Source organism: Ranitomeya imitator, chromosome 1 (genome assembly GCF_032444005.1).
Source record: "Ranitomeya imitator isolate aRanImi1 chromosome 1, aRanImi1.pri, whole genome shotgun sequence".
In the NCBI taxonomy this organism is placed as follows: Eukaryota; Metazoa; Chordata; class Amphibia; order Anura; family Dendrobatidae; genus Ranitomeya; species Ranitomeya imitator.
Window position 1 is genome coordinate 1,190,444,393 of NC_091282.1, and position 15,883 is coordinate 1,190,460,275.

Sequence of the window (15,883 nt, forward strand, 5' to 3'; positions counted from 1 at the left end):
AATTTCTTAGGAGGTGTGTGATACACTTGGCGGCCTAGGGGGCTAGGTCCAAGTTGTCTACTCTAGTTTTACATTCAGGGTTTATCCAGTTCACGCTGAAGCTGCTAGGGCCTGCATTACTGGATACTATAATCTGTACAGGAACCAGGTGGGGTTTGTGCAGTTTTTTTAGTTAGGTCTTTTTTCCCCTATACTTACAATTGCTCATTTTGCCGTTCTCATGCAGGGAAAATTGACCTTATGTTTGTACATAGAGCTTAGAAGGATTCAGCTAGTCAGTTTTTAATCACGTGATGTCATAGACCTAATGGAAAAGAGAAGAATTAGCTGGATAGAAAAGTAAAATGAGCAATTGTAAGTACACAGTGCTGTATAATATGATGATTGCCCTATATTAATAGAATACAAATTTTAATGGGAGGAGGAGGGCTTCTTTAATTAAATATATCAAAATTATATCCATTAACTCAATAAATGTAAAAAATAAAAAAGTTATAAACAAAATAAACATTAAAATATTAACTCTCTTCACACTCCATGATGACTATATCTGTCATGGGGCCGGTCAGGGTGTGTGGAGTGTGATCAAATGATAAAAATATTGAATGTACCCCAAAAATGGTATCAATAAATGAAATGCTCAGCATGCAAAAAACATCCCTTATACAGTTCCATTGAAGAAGAAATAAGAAAGTTATAGGTCTCAGGAAATGGTGAAACAAACCAATTATTTTTTTTCAATAGTGTTTTGAAATTTTTTAAGGCACTTAAAGGGGTTATCCAGGTTATTTTTTACAATGTGCCCTAGAACAAACAGTCAGGCAATTGCTAACTATCTGCCTGTTCTGCCCAGAACAGCTCTTTACCGGTGCTGGTGATCCTATGGCTTCTGCTGATGTCATGTCAACAGAGCAGTGGATTCTCTTCTTCTCTGATCTTCTCTGTCGACAGGGCATGACTGCCAACATCATTCTGATTGAGGATCGGCTCCCCGCTGCATAGCTGTGGTGAGCCATTTGTCAATCAGCATGACATAGCAACTACCTTACTGTTTTTTTGGTTCATAGATAAAAAAAAATTATAATCGAATCAAATTAAAGCCAGTAAAATGTAAAAATAAAACTATACAAGTTTGGTATCACTGAAATCGTACTGACCTTTAAAATCATGTTTCCAGGTCACTTTTATGGTAAAATGACTGCTGTAAAAGAGTCCACTCTCACCACCTGACTAATTTGCTTATTGGACAATTTCAGAATTACTTGAGTTCTTCATGACATAACAATTCTGGGGCATTTTTTCTGTGTCATTTCTTGATATTCCTTTAGGAAATGTACGAATAGTTGACTACAATGCGTTACTATTTTCCAATGTCAGTTTAGTGTTTTACTACACATTGTCACACTGTCCAAAGAGTGCTTAAGCTGTGAAACTGCACAGGTTTTGAGCCACGTAGAGACAGAAAAGTGCACGTCTTTAGTCATGTAGAGACTGAAAATTGCACAGGTATGTAGCCACGTAGAGACTGAAAACTGCAAAGGTCTTGAGCCACGTAGGGACTGAAAACTGAACAGGTCTTGAATCATGTAGGGACTGAAAACTGCTCAGGTCTTAAGCCACGAAGGGACGGAAAACTGCCCAGGTCTTGAGCCCGGTAGAGAATGAAAACTGCACAGGTCTTGAGTCATGTAGAGACTGAAAACTGAACAGGTCTTGAGCCACATAGAGACTGAAAATTGAACATGTCTTGAACCATGTAGGGACTGAAAACCGCACAGGTCTTGAGCCACGTAGGGACTGAAAATTGAACAGGTCTTGAGTCATGTAGGGACTAAAAACTGCTCAGGTCTTAAGCCACGTAGGGACTGAAAACTGCCCAGGTCTTGAGCCCGGTAGAGAATGAAAACTGCACAGGTCTTGAATCACGTAGGGACTGAAAACTGAACAGGTCTTGCACTACGCTACGTAGGGACTGAAAACAGCTCAGGTCTTGAGCCACGCAGGGACTGAAAACTGCACAGGTCTTGAGCCAGGTAGAGAATGAAAACTGCACAGGTCGAAACCTTCAAAAAGAACCTGAAGACCCACCTCTTCCGACAAGCCTTAACCCTGCAATAACCACCGATCGACCAAACCGCTGCATGACCAGCTCTATCCTCACCTACTGTATCCTCACCCATCCCTTGTAGATTGTGAGCCCTCGCGGGCAGGGTCCTCTCTCCTCCTGTACCAGTTATGACTTGTATTGTTTAAGATTATTGTACTTGTTTTTATTATGTATACCCCTCCTCACATGTAAAGCGCCATGGAATAAATGGCGATATAACAATAAATAATAATAATAATAATGGTCAATGTGTCCGAAGGCGGAGACAGTGATGCCGGCTGTGATTGGCCCTAATGTCACATGTCACAAAATCAACCGAGAGCCCCAGGGAGAGCGAGTACCGACACAGCAGGAACAACGCCGGCATGGGAGGTGAGTATAGGCTTTATTATTTTATGGGGGCCAAATATTTTGATTAAGAAGGAGTTGTCCTAGTAGTGGACAACCCCTTAAGGACCACATGCTTGATTTGTACAGCATAAGAAGCCTTGGCTTCTTAATGGAGCCGGACGACCTCTTTAAAATATACTATAACAAATTATTTGAAGTTGGGTAATGTTACATGTGGATCACAGGCTTTTATCTTTTTTATGAATTCTAACTAGTGATGAGCGAGTATACTCGTTGCTCGGGTGGTGAGTATTTATGACTGCTTGGAGATTTAGTTTTCCTCGCCTCAGCTGCATGATTTACAGCTGCTAGCCAGCCTGACTACATGTGGGGGTTGCCTGGTTTTTAGTGAATCCCCATGAGTATTCAAGCTGTCTAGTAGCCTCAAATCATCCAGCTGTGTCAACAAAAACTAAATCTCCGAGCAGTCACAAATACTCGGAGACCACCCGAGCGTGCTCGGGGAAACCTGAGCAAAGAGCATACTCCCTCATCAATAATTCTAACATCTAATGTGCTTTTGCAGCTGCTGCTTGACATTGAGTACTGCTCAGTTCTTATGTTCCGTTATCCCTAGATAATTTCATTTAATATATATGTAGTAATATTATTACTGCAACTTAGATGTCTTACTTTACATCTATCAATGTCTTCTTACCCATGTTGCCTCACTTGTATTTTATAGTAAATATTACACCAATATCCAATGTATGTGCTGACGCCTGCTGCCACCACATGTATCAGAACGACAGTGCACTCCGCAGCGCAAAAGTTATTCAAGGTCAAACACATCCGTACTTGATTTTTCCATTTTAGAGCCCATGCCTCTAACCACACGGATGCCTATTCTATTTAGATATTTACTTCTCATCAAGCAATATACTTGGCATTGCCACAAGCTGGGGATGGACCATAGGGCTTTTATTTAGTTTTCTCTGAGAAAATAAAAACCACATGTTGCCATGCAAATATGTAATTGCAGGTTATGGAATCGTTTATTAGGCATAAAATAAATGTCACAATGGCTTTTATGATGGGGCTTTGAAACTAATAACAACACCTCTGATTCATCATAATAGGGTGTGACCTCCTGGAGGGACCCTCACAATTAATTAACCTCTTAGCCCAATTTCCTTTTGTCTGGTGCCATTTGACATGTGGAACCTTTAAAGACTTCATTTACATCTGAAACTGGCTCCATTCAGGACGAGATGTTATTGGGCCTGGTTCCCAATATTCAGGGAGCTGTTTTATCTTCAGAGTTATTAGCTAAAGGACTTTTGACCTTGAGGACCTTAAGGTCAGACAAAGCCAACCCCATAATTAACCAGGGCAGCGTTGCTCTGACGTTCCACCCCGGTTTCTATGAAATAAGCCAGCAGAGCCACGTAGCAATTTCCTCTTCTGTCATTTAATACTTATTATTCAATTATGGCCAGGCTTTTTCAGTGTGTCCATTTCATACAGGCTTTTTTTAGGTTTGTTATTTCCTGAACTAGATGTCGGACGTCTGATCTGCTCCCGAGACTGAAGCTTTGTATATAACCTCACAAATCCTTGACAAATGAGGCAACGTTAGTTGAGACACAGGCTCATCATAAGGCTTCATACACGCAGATGTATTGGATGGGTTCACCAGGTTTCGGGAAACCCTTTCTGCACTTTGTTTAAAAAGCAAAAAATCATTCTTCCCCACTCTCTCCGAGTCCGGCATTAAGTCTCCACCACTGTTACCGTTAAGAAGTTTGATACTAAGTCAACCGGAGTAAAGGTGGCCTTATTAGATGAATATTGGCCATACCTGCTCATTTCAGTGGTTACAGTCAATTATCTAATTTGAATGGTGGTGTCTGTACTGGACTTCCCGCCAATGGCAGATTTCTTGGGGAAAATGATCGGGCAGCTTGATTTCAATATGACTGAGCCTTCTGTTTTCATGGAGAGATCAGCAGTTACTAAAGATGTCTGTCTTACTCCCTGCAGTATGAAGGGAGTTGGGAGCCATGTCCCACTGAGACCACTAGGTGCGACATGATTGGAGATCTTGGATTTCCAGCAGAACATCAACAGAACAAAGCAATTTCCATCATAAATGCTCCTCAAACACAACAATGCTCCAAGTGTGGAGCCTGTACAGTGGTAAATGGAGTTCACTGATCCTCAGGGGACAGGACATGACTCAATTTGTTGCATATGATTCAAAGGGAAAAAAAAAATTGTATTACTCCACAAGAAATCGTAAAGGCACAAAGTTATAGTATGCTCTTTAGTATTACGGCTTAGTAAAACTTTTACTGACTCTTATACTGAGACATACAATAGCCATGGATGAGTGATTTTTACTCATTAGTCAAAAATATAGATTACCTTTGAATATCATTTAAACAGATGAGATGTCTTTGCTAACAGTTACATCCTCTTCCAGACGTGCATGTTTGGTTCTGAAATACAGAACCATATTTTTTACCATAGTGGACTCATAAGGTTCTGTTGGGGGAGGATCTGAAGTGACCCTTCACGGTTGACTCAGTGATTTTCAAATTCATCCACAGGGCGTTGCCGGCAACTGAGAATGACCAGACGGAGACATATCTCTGTTTGGGAGGATCAACGGCAAATCACTAATCCCGTTTATTGTGTTGGACTTTTCATAATCTTAGCAAGTTATACTTCAACCAATAGTATAAAAACACGCTCACAGTTCTTAACCTATAAGAATGCAGGAAAACCGGAAACGACATATATGGCCGTGTCTATGTGACAAAGGAAAATAACATAACAGCCTGTACGTCAAGGTCTCGTAAAACAATACACCCTCAGTCTCATATCTTGTTCAGGTTGAAACAATCAAGGTCTCATAACAACTATGAACTTTAGCCTAGTAACAGAATTGATCTCAAAACAGCAAGATGCAGTCGATAATTACAAAATGAAGCCTGCTTTAATTTTTCTTAATTTAGTCCTTCGCAGTTCCATAAGGATTGTTGCATCAATAAAGGGCAAAAAATTATAATAAGATTCATAAATATGAAAAAATATCAATATATCCTGTAGACTGTGAGCCCTCGCGGGCAGTGTTCTCTCTCCTTCTGTTAGTGCCTTGTTTTTTCCTCGTGTTTATTGTAGTTGTCTATATTTGCCCCTTTTCACATGAAAAGCACCATGGAATAAATGGCGCTATAAAAAATTTATAATAATAATAATAATATACTAGAAACAGATCAGGGGAGAGAACAGAGCATTGAAAAGGCAACATAGACAGCAGGAGAGGGTAACAGGTAGATGACATAATATATATACTGTGTGGTCACATACAGGGGTGTTGCATGGACAGCAAAACTATATATATGGAGTAGGAACCAAAGTTGTTAAATAACACTGGTTCAATAAGTGCACATAGCCATAACCTCTCCTGCTGGAATTCTGGAAAGTATTTTGATATATGTGTCATATATATATATATATATATATATATATATATATATATATATATATATATAAATATATATATATATATATATATATATATATATATAAATATATATATATATATATATATGATGTTTATTGTCATTTTTTCCCCTTTTTGATACATGTTTATTCTTTTGATGCTGCCTCAGTCTGACACTGTATATCGGTGTGTATTTTACATGGCTATTTCAGTGAGCCCTTCTTATTTACCTCCATAAAGATTCTGTACATTTCCTTCCAGGGCTTGTGCCAAGCACCCGGCAAAACCAGGTAAAATGGGGCCCACTCTGCCCATATTTGCGACATCTGTGCACAGTGCATGTATAGCGTGTGCTCAGAGCTGCAAAAAAATCTACATAAGTTCACATCACTCTCCTATTCTTCAAAAAGTAAGTTAAATTTAAGAAAATAAATTAAAAAAAACTATAAGGAGTTTGGCATCGTTGCATTGATGTAATAAAATACCGTAATATTTACAGCATACAGCGAATTTTGAAACAAAAGTGAAATGGCAGAATCGCTGTTTCATGTTCAAATCATCTAAAAATGAAGTAAAAAAAAGATCAGAGAGTCACATGGGCCTTAAAATGGTAACGATAAAAACTATAACTTGCATCTTCCTATACAATAAATTAAAATTAACATTTACTGTAACTTTACATGACTATATACAGTTGTATTCAAAAGTTTACATACCCGGCAGAATTTTTGCTTTCTTGGCCTTTTTTTTCAGAGAATATGAATAATAGCACCAAAACGTTTTCTCCACTCATGGTTAGTGGATGGGTGAAGCCATTTATTGTCAAACTATTGTTTTCTCTTTTTTTAACCCCTTAGTGACGGAGCCAATTTGCAGCTTATTGACCGGGCCAATTTTTACAATTCTGACCACTGTCACTTTATGAGGTTATAACTCTGGAACACTTTAACGGATCCCGCCGATTCTGAGAATGGTTTTTCGTGACATATTGTACTTCATCTTAGTGTAAACATTTCTTCTATATTACTTGCTTTATTTATTTAAAAAAATGGAAATATGGCAAAAAAAATTTAAATTTTTGCAATTTTCAAACTTTGAATTTCTATGCCCTTAAATCAGAGAGATATGTCACACAAAATAGTTAATAAATAACATTTCCAACATGTCTACTTTACATCAGCACAATGCTGGAAACAAAACTTTTTTTGTTAGGAAGTTATAAGGGTTAAAAGTTGACCAGCAATTTCTCATTTTTGCAACAAAATTTACAAAATCATTTTTTTTAGGTACCACCTCACATTTAAAGTCACTTTGAAAGGTGTACACGACATAAAATACCCAAAAGTGACACCATTCTAAAAACTACACCCCTCAAGATGCTCAAATCCACATTCAAGAAGTTTATTAACCCTTGACGTGCTTCACAGGAACTAAAGCAATGTGGAAGGAAAAAATGAACATTTACCGTATATACTCGAGTATAAGCCGAGATTTTCAGCCCAAATTTTAGGGCTGAAAGTGCCCCCCTCGGCTTATACTCGAGTCACGGTAGCGGTGGGGTCGGCAGGTGAGGGGCTGAGGGCGCTGGGGTATACTTACCTAGTCCCAGCGATCCTCGCGCTGTCCCTGCCGTCCCACGGGCTTCGGCGCTGCAGCTTCTTCCTCTCTTCAGCGGTCACGTGGGACCGCTCATTACAGAAATGAATAAGCGGCTCCACCTCCCATAGGGGCGGAGCCGCTTATTCATTTCTCTAATCAGCGGTGCCGGTGACCGCTGATAGAGAAAGAAGCTGCGGCACCGACGACAGGAGGGGACAGCGCGAGGATCGCCAGGACTAGGTGAGTATGTTATATTCACCTGTCCTCGTTCCAGCCGCCGGGCGCCGATCCATCTTCCCGGCCGGCGCCTCCATCTTCCCGGCGTCTGCGCTCTCTGACTGATCAGGCAGAGGGCGCGATGACGCATATAGTGTGCGCGGCGCCCTCTGCCTGATCAGTCAGAGCAGAGACGCCGGGAAGATGGAGGCGCCGGAACGAGACGCCGGGAGCTGCAATCAAGGGAGGTGAGAATGTGTTTTTTTTTTTTTATTGCAGCAGCGGCGGCGGCACAGATTAATGTGGAGCATCTATGGGGCACAGTGAACGGTGCAGAGCACCGTATAAGGCACAGCTAGGGGGCACAATGAACGGTGCAGAGCACCGTATAAGGCACAGCTATGGGGCACAATGAACGGTGCAGAGCACCGTATAAGGCACAGCTAGGGGGCACAATGAACGGTGCAGAGCACCGTATAAGGCACAGCTAGGGGGCACAATGAACGGTGCAGAGCACTGTATAAGGCACAGCAATGGGGCACAATGAACGGTGCAGAGCACCGTATAAGGCACAGCTAGGGGGCACAATGAACGGTGCAGAGCACCGTATAAGGCACAGCTAGGGGGCACAGTGAACGGTGCAGAGCACCGTATAAGGCACAGCTAGGGGGCACAATGAACGGTGCAGAGCACCGTATATGGCACAGCAATGGGGCACAATGAACGGTGCAGAGCACCGTATATGGCACAGCAATGGGGCACAATGAACGGTGCAGAGCACTGTATAAGGCACAGCAATGGGGCACAATGAACGGTGCAGAGCACCGTATATGGCACATCTATGGGGCACAATGAACGGTGCAGAGCACCGTATAAGGCACAGCTAGGGGGCACAGTGAACGGTGCAGAGCACCGTATAAGGCACAGCTAGGGGGCACAATGAACGGTGCAGAGCACCGTATATGGCACAGCAATGGGGCACAATGAACGGTGCAGAGCACCGTATAAGGCACAGCTAGGGGGCACAATGAACGGTGCAGAGCACCGTATATGGCACAGCTAGGGGGCACAATGAACGGTGCAGAGCACCGTATAAGGCACAGCTAGGGGGCACAATGAACGGTGCAGAGCACCGTATATGGCACAGCTATGGGGCACAGTGAACGGTGCAGAGCACTGTATATGGCACAGCTAGGGGGCACAGTGAACGGTGCAGAGCACTGTATATGGCACAGCTAGGGGGCACAATGAACGGTGCAGAGCACCGTATAAGGCACAGCTAGGGGGCACAGTGAACGGTGCAGAGCACTGTATATGGCACAGCTAGGGGGCACAATGAACGGTGCAGAGCACCGTATAAGGCACAGCTAGGGGGCACAATGAACGGTGCAGAGCACCGTATATGGCACAGCTATGGGGCACAGTGAACGGTGCAGAGCACTGTATATGGCACAGCTATGGGGAAATATGAATGGTGTAGAGCACTATATGGCACAGCTATGGGGAAATAATGATCTATTTTTATTTTTGAAATTCACCGGTAAATGCTGCATTTCCACCCTAGGCTTATACTCGAGTCAATAAGTTTTCCCAGTTTTTTGTGGCAAAATTAGGGGGGTCGGCTTATACTCGGGTCAGCTTATACTCGAGTATATACGGTAACTTTTTTGAAGAACATTTTACTTCAAAACCATTTTTTTTATTTTCACAAGTGTAAAAAGAGAAAATGAACCAAAAAATGTGTTGTGCAATTTGTCCTGAATACGCCGATACCCCATATGTGGGGGTAAACCACTGTTTCGGTGCACGGAAGAGAAGGAGCACCGTTTGACTTTTTCAATGCAGAATTGGCTGGAATTGAGATCGGACGCCATGTCGTGTTTGGAGAGCCCCTGATGTGCCTAAACAGTGGAAACCCCCCACAAGTCACACCATTTTGGAAACTAGACCCCTTAAGGAACCTATCTAAATGTGTGGTGAGCACTTTGAACCCCTAAGTGCTTCACAGAAGTTTAGAATGCAGAGCCGTGAAAATAAAAAAAAACATTTTTTTTCCACAAAAATGATTTTCTAGCCCCCAATTTTTTATTTTCCCAAGGGTAGCAGAAAAAGTTGTTCCAATTTGTCCTGAGTACACTGATACCCCATATGTGGGAGAAAACTACTGTTTGGGTGCATGGCAGAGCTCGGAAGGGAAGTAGTGATGTTTTGGAATGCAAACTTTGATGGAATGGTGTGTGGGCATCATGTTGCATTTCCAGAGCCTTTGATGTGCCTAAACAGTAGAAACCCCCCACAAATGACCCCATTTTGGAAACTAGATCCTGCCAAGGAGCTTATCTAGATGTGTGGTGAGCACTTTGAATGCCCAAGTGCTTCACAGAAGTTTATAATTCAGAGCCGTGAAAATAAAAAATCTTTTTTTTTCCACAAAAATGATTTTTCAGCCCCCAATTTTTTTATTTTCCCAAGGGTAACAGGAGAAACTGGACCCCAAAAGTTGTTGTCAAATTTGTCCTGAGTACCTTGATGCCCCACTGTTTGGGTGCACGGCAGAGCTCAGAAGGGAGGGAGCACCATTTGACTTTTTGAATGCAAAATTGGCTGGAATCAATGGTGGCGCCATGTCATGTTTGGAGACCCCCTGATGTACCTAAACAGTGGAATCCCCCCAATTATAATTCCAACCCTAACCCCAACACACCCCTAACCCTAATCCCAACCCTAACTATAACCCTAATCCCAAACCTAACCCTAATCCCAAACCTAACTCTAATCTCAACCCTAACCCTAATCCCAAACCTAACCCTAATCCCAAACCTAACCCTAATCCCAAACCTAACCCTTATCCCAAACCTAACTCTAATCTCAACCCTAACCCTAATCCAAACCTAACCCTAATCCCAACCCTAACCCTAATCTCAACTCTAACCCTAATCCAAACCCTAATCCATCTCTAACCCTAACTTTAGCCCTAACCCTAACTTTAGCCCCAACCCTAAATTTAGCCCCAACTCTAACCCTAACTTTAGCCCGAACCCTAACAGTAACCCTAGCTTTAGCCGCAACCCTAACCCTAACTTTATCCCCAACCGTAACCTTAACCCTAACTTTAGCCCAACTCACTTTAGCCCAACTCTAACCCTAATTGGAAAATGGAAATAAATACATTTTCTTTATTTTATTTTTTCATAACTAAGTGGGTGATAAAGGAGGGGTTTATTTACTATTTTTTTTTTTATTTTGATCACTGTGATAGGGTCTATCTCAGTGACCAAAATAAACCAATAGGAAAAATCTTCCTACTGTTGCCGGGTGCCGGCCGGCAGATCTCGGCGGTTGCACTGCGCATGCGCCCGCCATTTTCTTCCCGGAAAAAGATGGTGGCGCCCATGGGGGAAGCAGGAGGGCCGAGGAGCACCGGGAGACACTGGTAAGTATCGGGGGGCGATCGGGGACCATATTTCTCTGTCCTTTGATGTGTGATCACATCGGAGGACAGAGAAATTAAATAGCACAGCAGACTTTTTTTTTGCGATCGCCGGTATACGGTTAATACCGGTGAACGCGACCCGAATCATGTTCTTTGCGGTCTCGCTAACCCCGGCAGCCGAGACCTCGAGATCTCCTGGGTGCCGGCCGGCAGCTCTCGGCAGGCGCACTGTGCATGCGCCCACCATTTTCTTTCCAGAAGAAGATGGCGGTGCCCATGGGGGGAAGCACGAGGAGCACCAGGAGGTACCGGGGGGATCGGGACCCCATTTCTCTGTCATCTGATGTGCGATCACATCGGAGGACAGAGAAATTAAATGGCACAGCATACTTTTTTTTTCTTTGTGGTCGCCGGTAAACGGTTAATACCGGCGATCACAACCCCGGGTCGGTAAAAACCGACTCGAATCATGTTCTCTGGTGTCTCGTCTACCCCTGGCAGCCGAGACCCCGGAGAAAATACGACTCTGGGGGGCACTATACACTTTTTTTTTTTTAATTAACGGTGCTGTGGTTTAGGTAACCTTAACTACCGCCATTAAAAGGCGTATTGGCAGTCGTTAAGGGGTTAAATCATAATGACAACCCAAAACTGTATGCAGTCATGACAGAAAGTGTTGGCACCCCTGAAATTGTTCCAAAAAATGAAATATTTATTCCAGAAAATTATTGCAATTGTACCTGTTTTATTATAGACATGTTTATTTCCCATGTATGGATTGATGCAACACAAGACAAAACAGAGAAAAAAAGGCAAATTGGACACAACGTCACACAAAACTCGAAAAAGAAAAAAAATGGGCAGGTCAAAATTGTTGGCATCCTCCACTTAATATTTGCTTGCACACCCGTTGGAATAAATAACTGCAATCAATCGCTTCCTATAACCATCAACAAGCCTCTTACAACTCTCAACTGGAATTTTGGGCAAACTGCTCCAGGTCTCTCATATTTGAAGGCTGCCTTCTCCCAACAACAATTTTAAGATCTCTCCACAGGTGTTCAATGGGATTTAGATCTGGACTCCTTGCTTGTCACTTCAGAACTCTCCAGCTCTTTGTTTCCATCAATTTCTCTCTATAGAGATGAAACATGGATAGCATCATCCATCAGTCCCGGATTAAGTTGAAAGGGTTAAATAGCCTTACGGTGATGTTAGTGAATGCATTCTTTTCGTCCCTTTGCTACAATGCCAAAAATATACTTCCCATAAATATTGGATTGATGTAATACCCAATATTTGTCACTGACCACAGGCTCCAAAAAGTCTGAGAACAGTGCTTTGAACAGTTGAAGCTCTTGTCTAAGGCTACTTTCACACTAGAGTCGGAATCTCCCCGTCGCAATGCGTCGGGCAGAGATTCCGACGCTAGCGTTTAACGCACTGCACAACGGAGGCAGCGGATGCATTTCTCCGGCGCATCCGCTGCCCCATTGTGAGGTGCGGGGAGTTGGGGGCAGAGTTCCGGCCGCGCATGCGCGGTCGGAAAAAGCGGTCCGTCAGGAGCAAAAAACGTTACATGTAGCGTTTTTTGCTCCCGGCGGTCCGCCAAAGCACGACGCATCCGTCGCACGACGGATGCGACGTGTGGCAATCCGTCGTAATGCGTCGTTAATACAAGTCTATGGGGAAAAAACGCATCCTGCAAGCACTTTTGCAGGATGCGTTTTTTCTGCAAAACGACGCATTGTGACGGATTGCAGTTAACGCTAGTGTGAAAGTACCCTAAGAAGTGTACTTCTCTGCCACTGAGTAAACAAATCCCAGACTTGGTGGCTGGTTGTCAGAGAAAATCTCCTGTTGTAATTATATAGTCATTGCAGAAGGTCCCTTCTTCAAAAGGGGTTGAAGTATCAGCTCCCTCACTTCCCCAGTTACAATTAGTTTCTTACTTCACCAGTTACACCAGTTAAGGGGTAACAATGTTTTGAACTTTTGACTTTCAGGCTCCATATCTCACTATCCACTATAGCTTTGAAAGTAAGCCTACCTTCATTGTGTAGACAATAGGGATAAGCGAAAAGTGCTCAGTGATACTCGGTTATCATTCGAGTATCATGGTGCTCGGATGTGCTTGTTACTTGGCGAGTAATGGGTGGTGTTCGATGTAAAACTCGAATCCCTGCCCCGCATCTTTGGTACCTGGTACGCAGTCAATAAGCATGCGGGGATTGCCTGCATGTCACTGTAATGCTGTATTCATCTTGGCTGTGGCATTACTGTGCTTGGCTGGCTGTTTGACATCAGCAGAGGTTACTAAAGGAATGGTGCCGCTCCGATCAGTACACTGATGTGGCGACCCAGGAGTTCAGGTACCACAGTGGTATTTCCTTCCTCTCAGGGAGGGTAATGCCATGCCTGGAAACGAGGATCCCTTTGACAGGTAATCTGTACATGCAACACTTTCTGACTCCAGGGCAGAAGTCGGAGCTCTGAACCCGGTTTCAGGGGAGCTTCCCTAGATATACATATATTCTGGCTTGGAGGAGGGGTTAGTGAGTCTGTAGAGACAGTGAAAGAGGAAGGAGCACAGGAGACGTGAGGAACTGGAAGGGAGCTGTTACTGGGCTCCTTCTATGCTGAAGCGCAGGAATCAGGCACCGGGAGCCCGAGGCTGTGTGCGACTGTATGCCCCACAGCAGAAATCGGAGGGCAGGATATTGAAGGTCACTTGCCCACATCTACACCCTGAGGTACAGCGACGTACAGAGCCCAGAGTCACCATGGATAGAGACCCCCTTATAAAATGGCTTGCGTTGCCTACCATGCAGGAACGGTCTCAGGACAGAGAGTGAGAGAAGACCTTGGAAGAAGCCATAGGCAGCAAGGGACTATTATACAGCGCATGGTGCAAGGCTCCCAATCTGACCTGACAAGGGGAGTTGAACTAGTTTTCAGGCTGCCTGGGCTCCACCATTACCTGTTGTTGGTACCCTGGACTATGGCCGTAAATCATCAGTAAACCAGGAAAAGAGACTGCAACCTTGTGTCCTCTGATTATTTGTGGCACCACACCACCCTTGCCAAATACACCGAGAGCCCTAGAGACCCAGCTTCACCTGTAGGAAGCCATACCATCTTTGCAGCAGTGCCACCACTCCCTAGAGGACCCCTTTAAGCAGCGTCGGTCACCCCTGACTGAATACCACAGGTGACATCACAAATATTCTTATTTCAATAACCCCTTTAAAGACATTTCCTTTAATTTGGACTCCCAGGGCCACGAAGCGGGTCGCTGCCACCGTGACCACCCCTTTAATGATGACCAGACCCGGTACCGAGTACCCCTAGGCCCTGCAGGCGCTTCAACTTGGCGTCACGAACAGGATACGTGCCCCGGCATCGCCGGGTACTGTGTGCCATAGACTGCGTTAAGTTTATGTGTAAGCCGAGAGAAGCAATAGTGCGTGATAATCACACCATACATGTACCCTCTGGCTCAAGACAGAATCAGCTGTGGAGGATATCCACTAATAAAACATAACCTTTAATGATAAAATACTAAAAAAATGCACACCCAATAGGACACAAACAAAAAGAAAATATAAAGTGCTCAGGTGAACCGGTGCTCAATATAAAAACGTAATGGTTTGATCTCACCAAAGCTGCCGGACACTGTATACTTCCGCATGACACAGTAGAGATCCAGGTTTGTGAAAGGAGGCAGGGCTGGAATTCACATATCTACCCTGTGGCCCCTGTGTAACTCCTGTCCTGACAAGGACAGGCCCCAAATGGACCTCACTATAGGGGACCAACCCACCCAATGTATATGAAGGCAGAGTCCCAAATCCTCTTGAGATATAGTTTCTTCCTCCCTACGCGTTTCAACTCCGGTCATGGAGAATCATCAGGGGAGTCACATAGAAGGACGTGCCAATGGGCACAGAAATTATGAGTGTAAGTCCATACAGAATATGGGGCCTGCAGTGGCTAGGCATCCCAAGCTGGAAGTGACTGTCTGTGTCCACAGTCTCTGGTAGAATACAGCCCATCTCAAAAGAGATTAGGGGGAGGGGCCTTAGATATATAGAGAGGCTCTTTTGAGATGGGCTGTATTCTACCAGAGACTGTGGACACAGACGGTCACTTCCAGCTTGGGATGCCTAGCCACTGCAGGCCCCATATTCTGTATGGACTTACACTCATAATTTCTGTGCCCGTTGGCACTTCCTTCTATGTGACTCCCCTGATGATTCTCCATGACCGGAGTTGAAACGCGTAGGGAGGAACAGTTAGGCGTAGGGAGGAACACCACAGTTAAATTCTCCCAGTGAACTGTGGTGAACTCACCTGTGCACCGTGAGACTTTTTCTCACTGTGCTGGGGTGATCTCACTGAGGTCATTGCAGTTCAGGGGCCCGGCTGGAAACGCAGCCTCAGTGACAGGCAGTAACCTCAATGATGTCACCGCTAGTAATTGATGCTGTGCTCGCAGCAGTTAATTCCCCAGTGGTTCTCAGCCTGGACAGTCCACATCATCCCAGTTCCATGTTTTTTTTTCCTTTCTATTGTTTTTAGTTATTTGGGAGTTGTTAAAATTTGAAACTATTGATACATGGTTCTCATCTTTGGAATTTAGATAAAACCAAGAATCATTCATTTAAGTATTATTGTTGCAAATGAA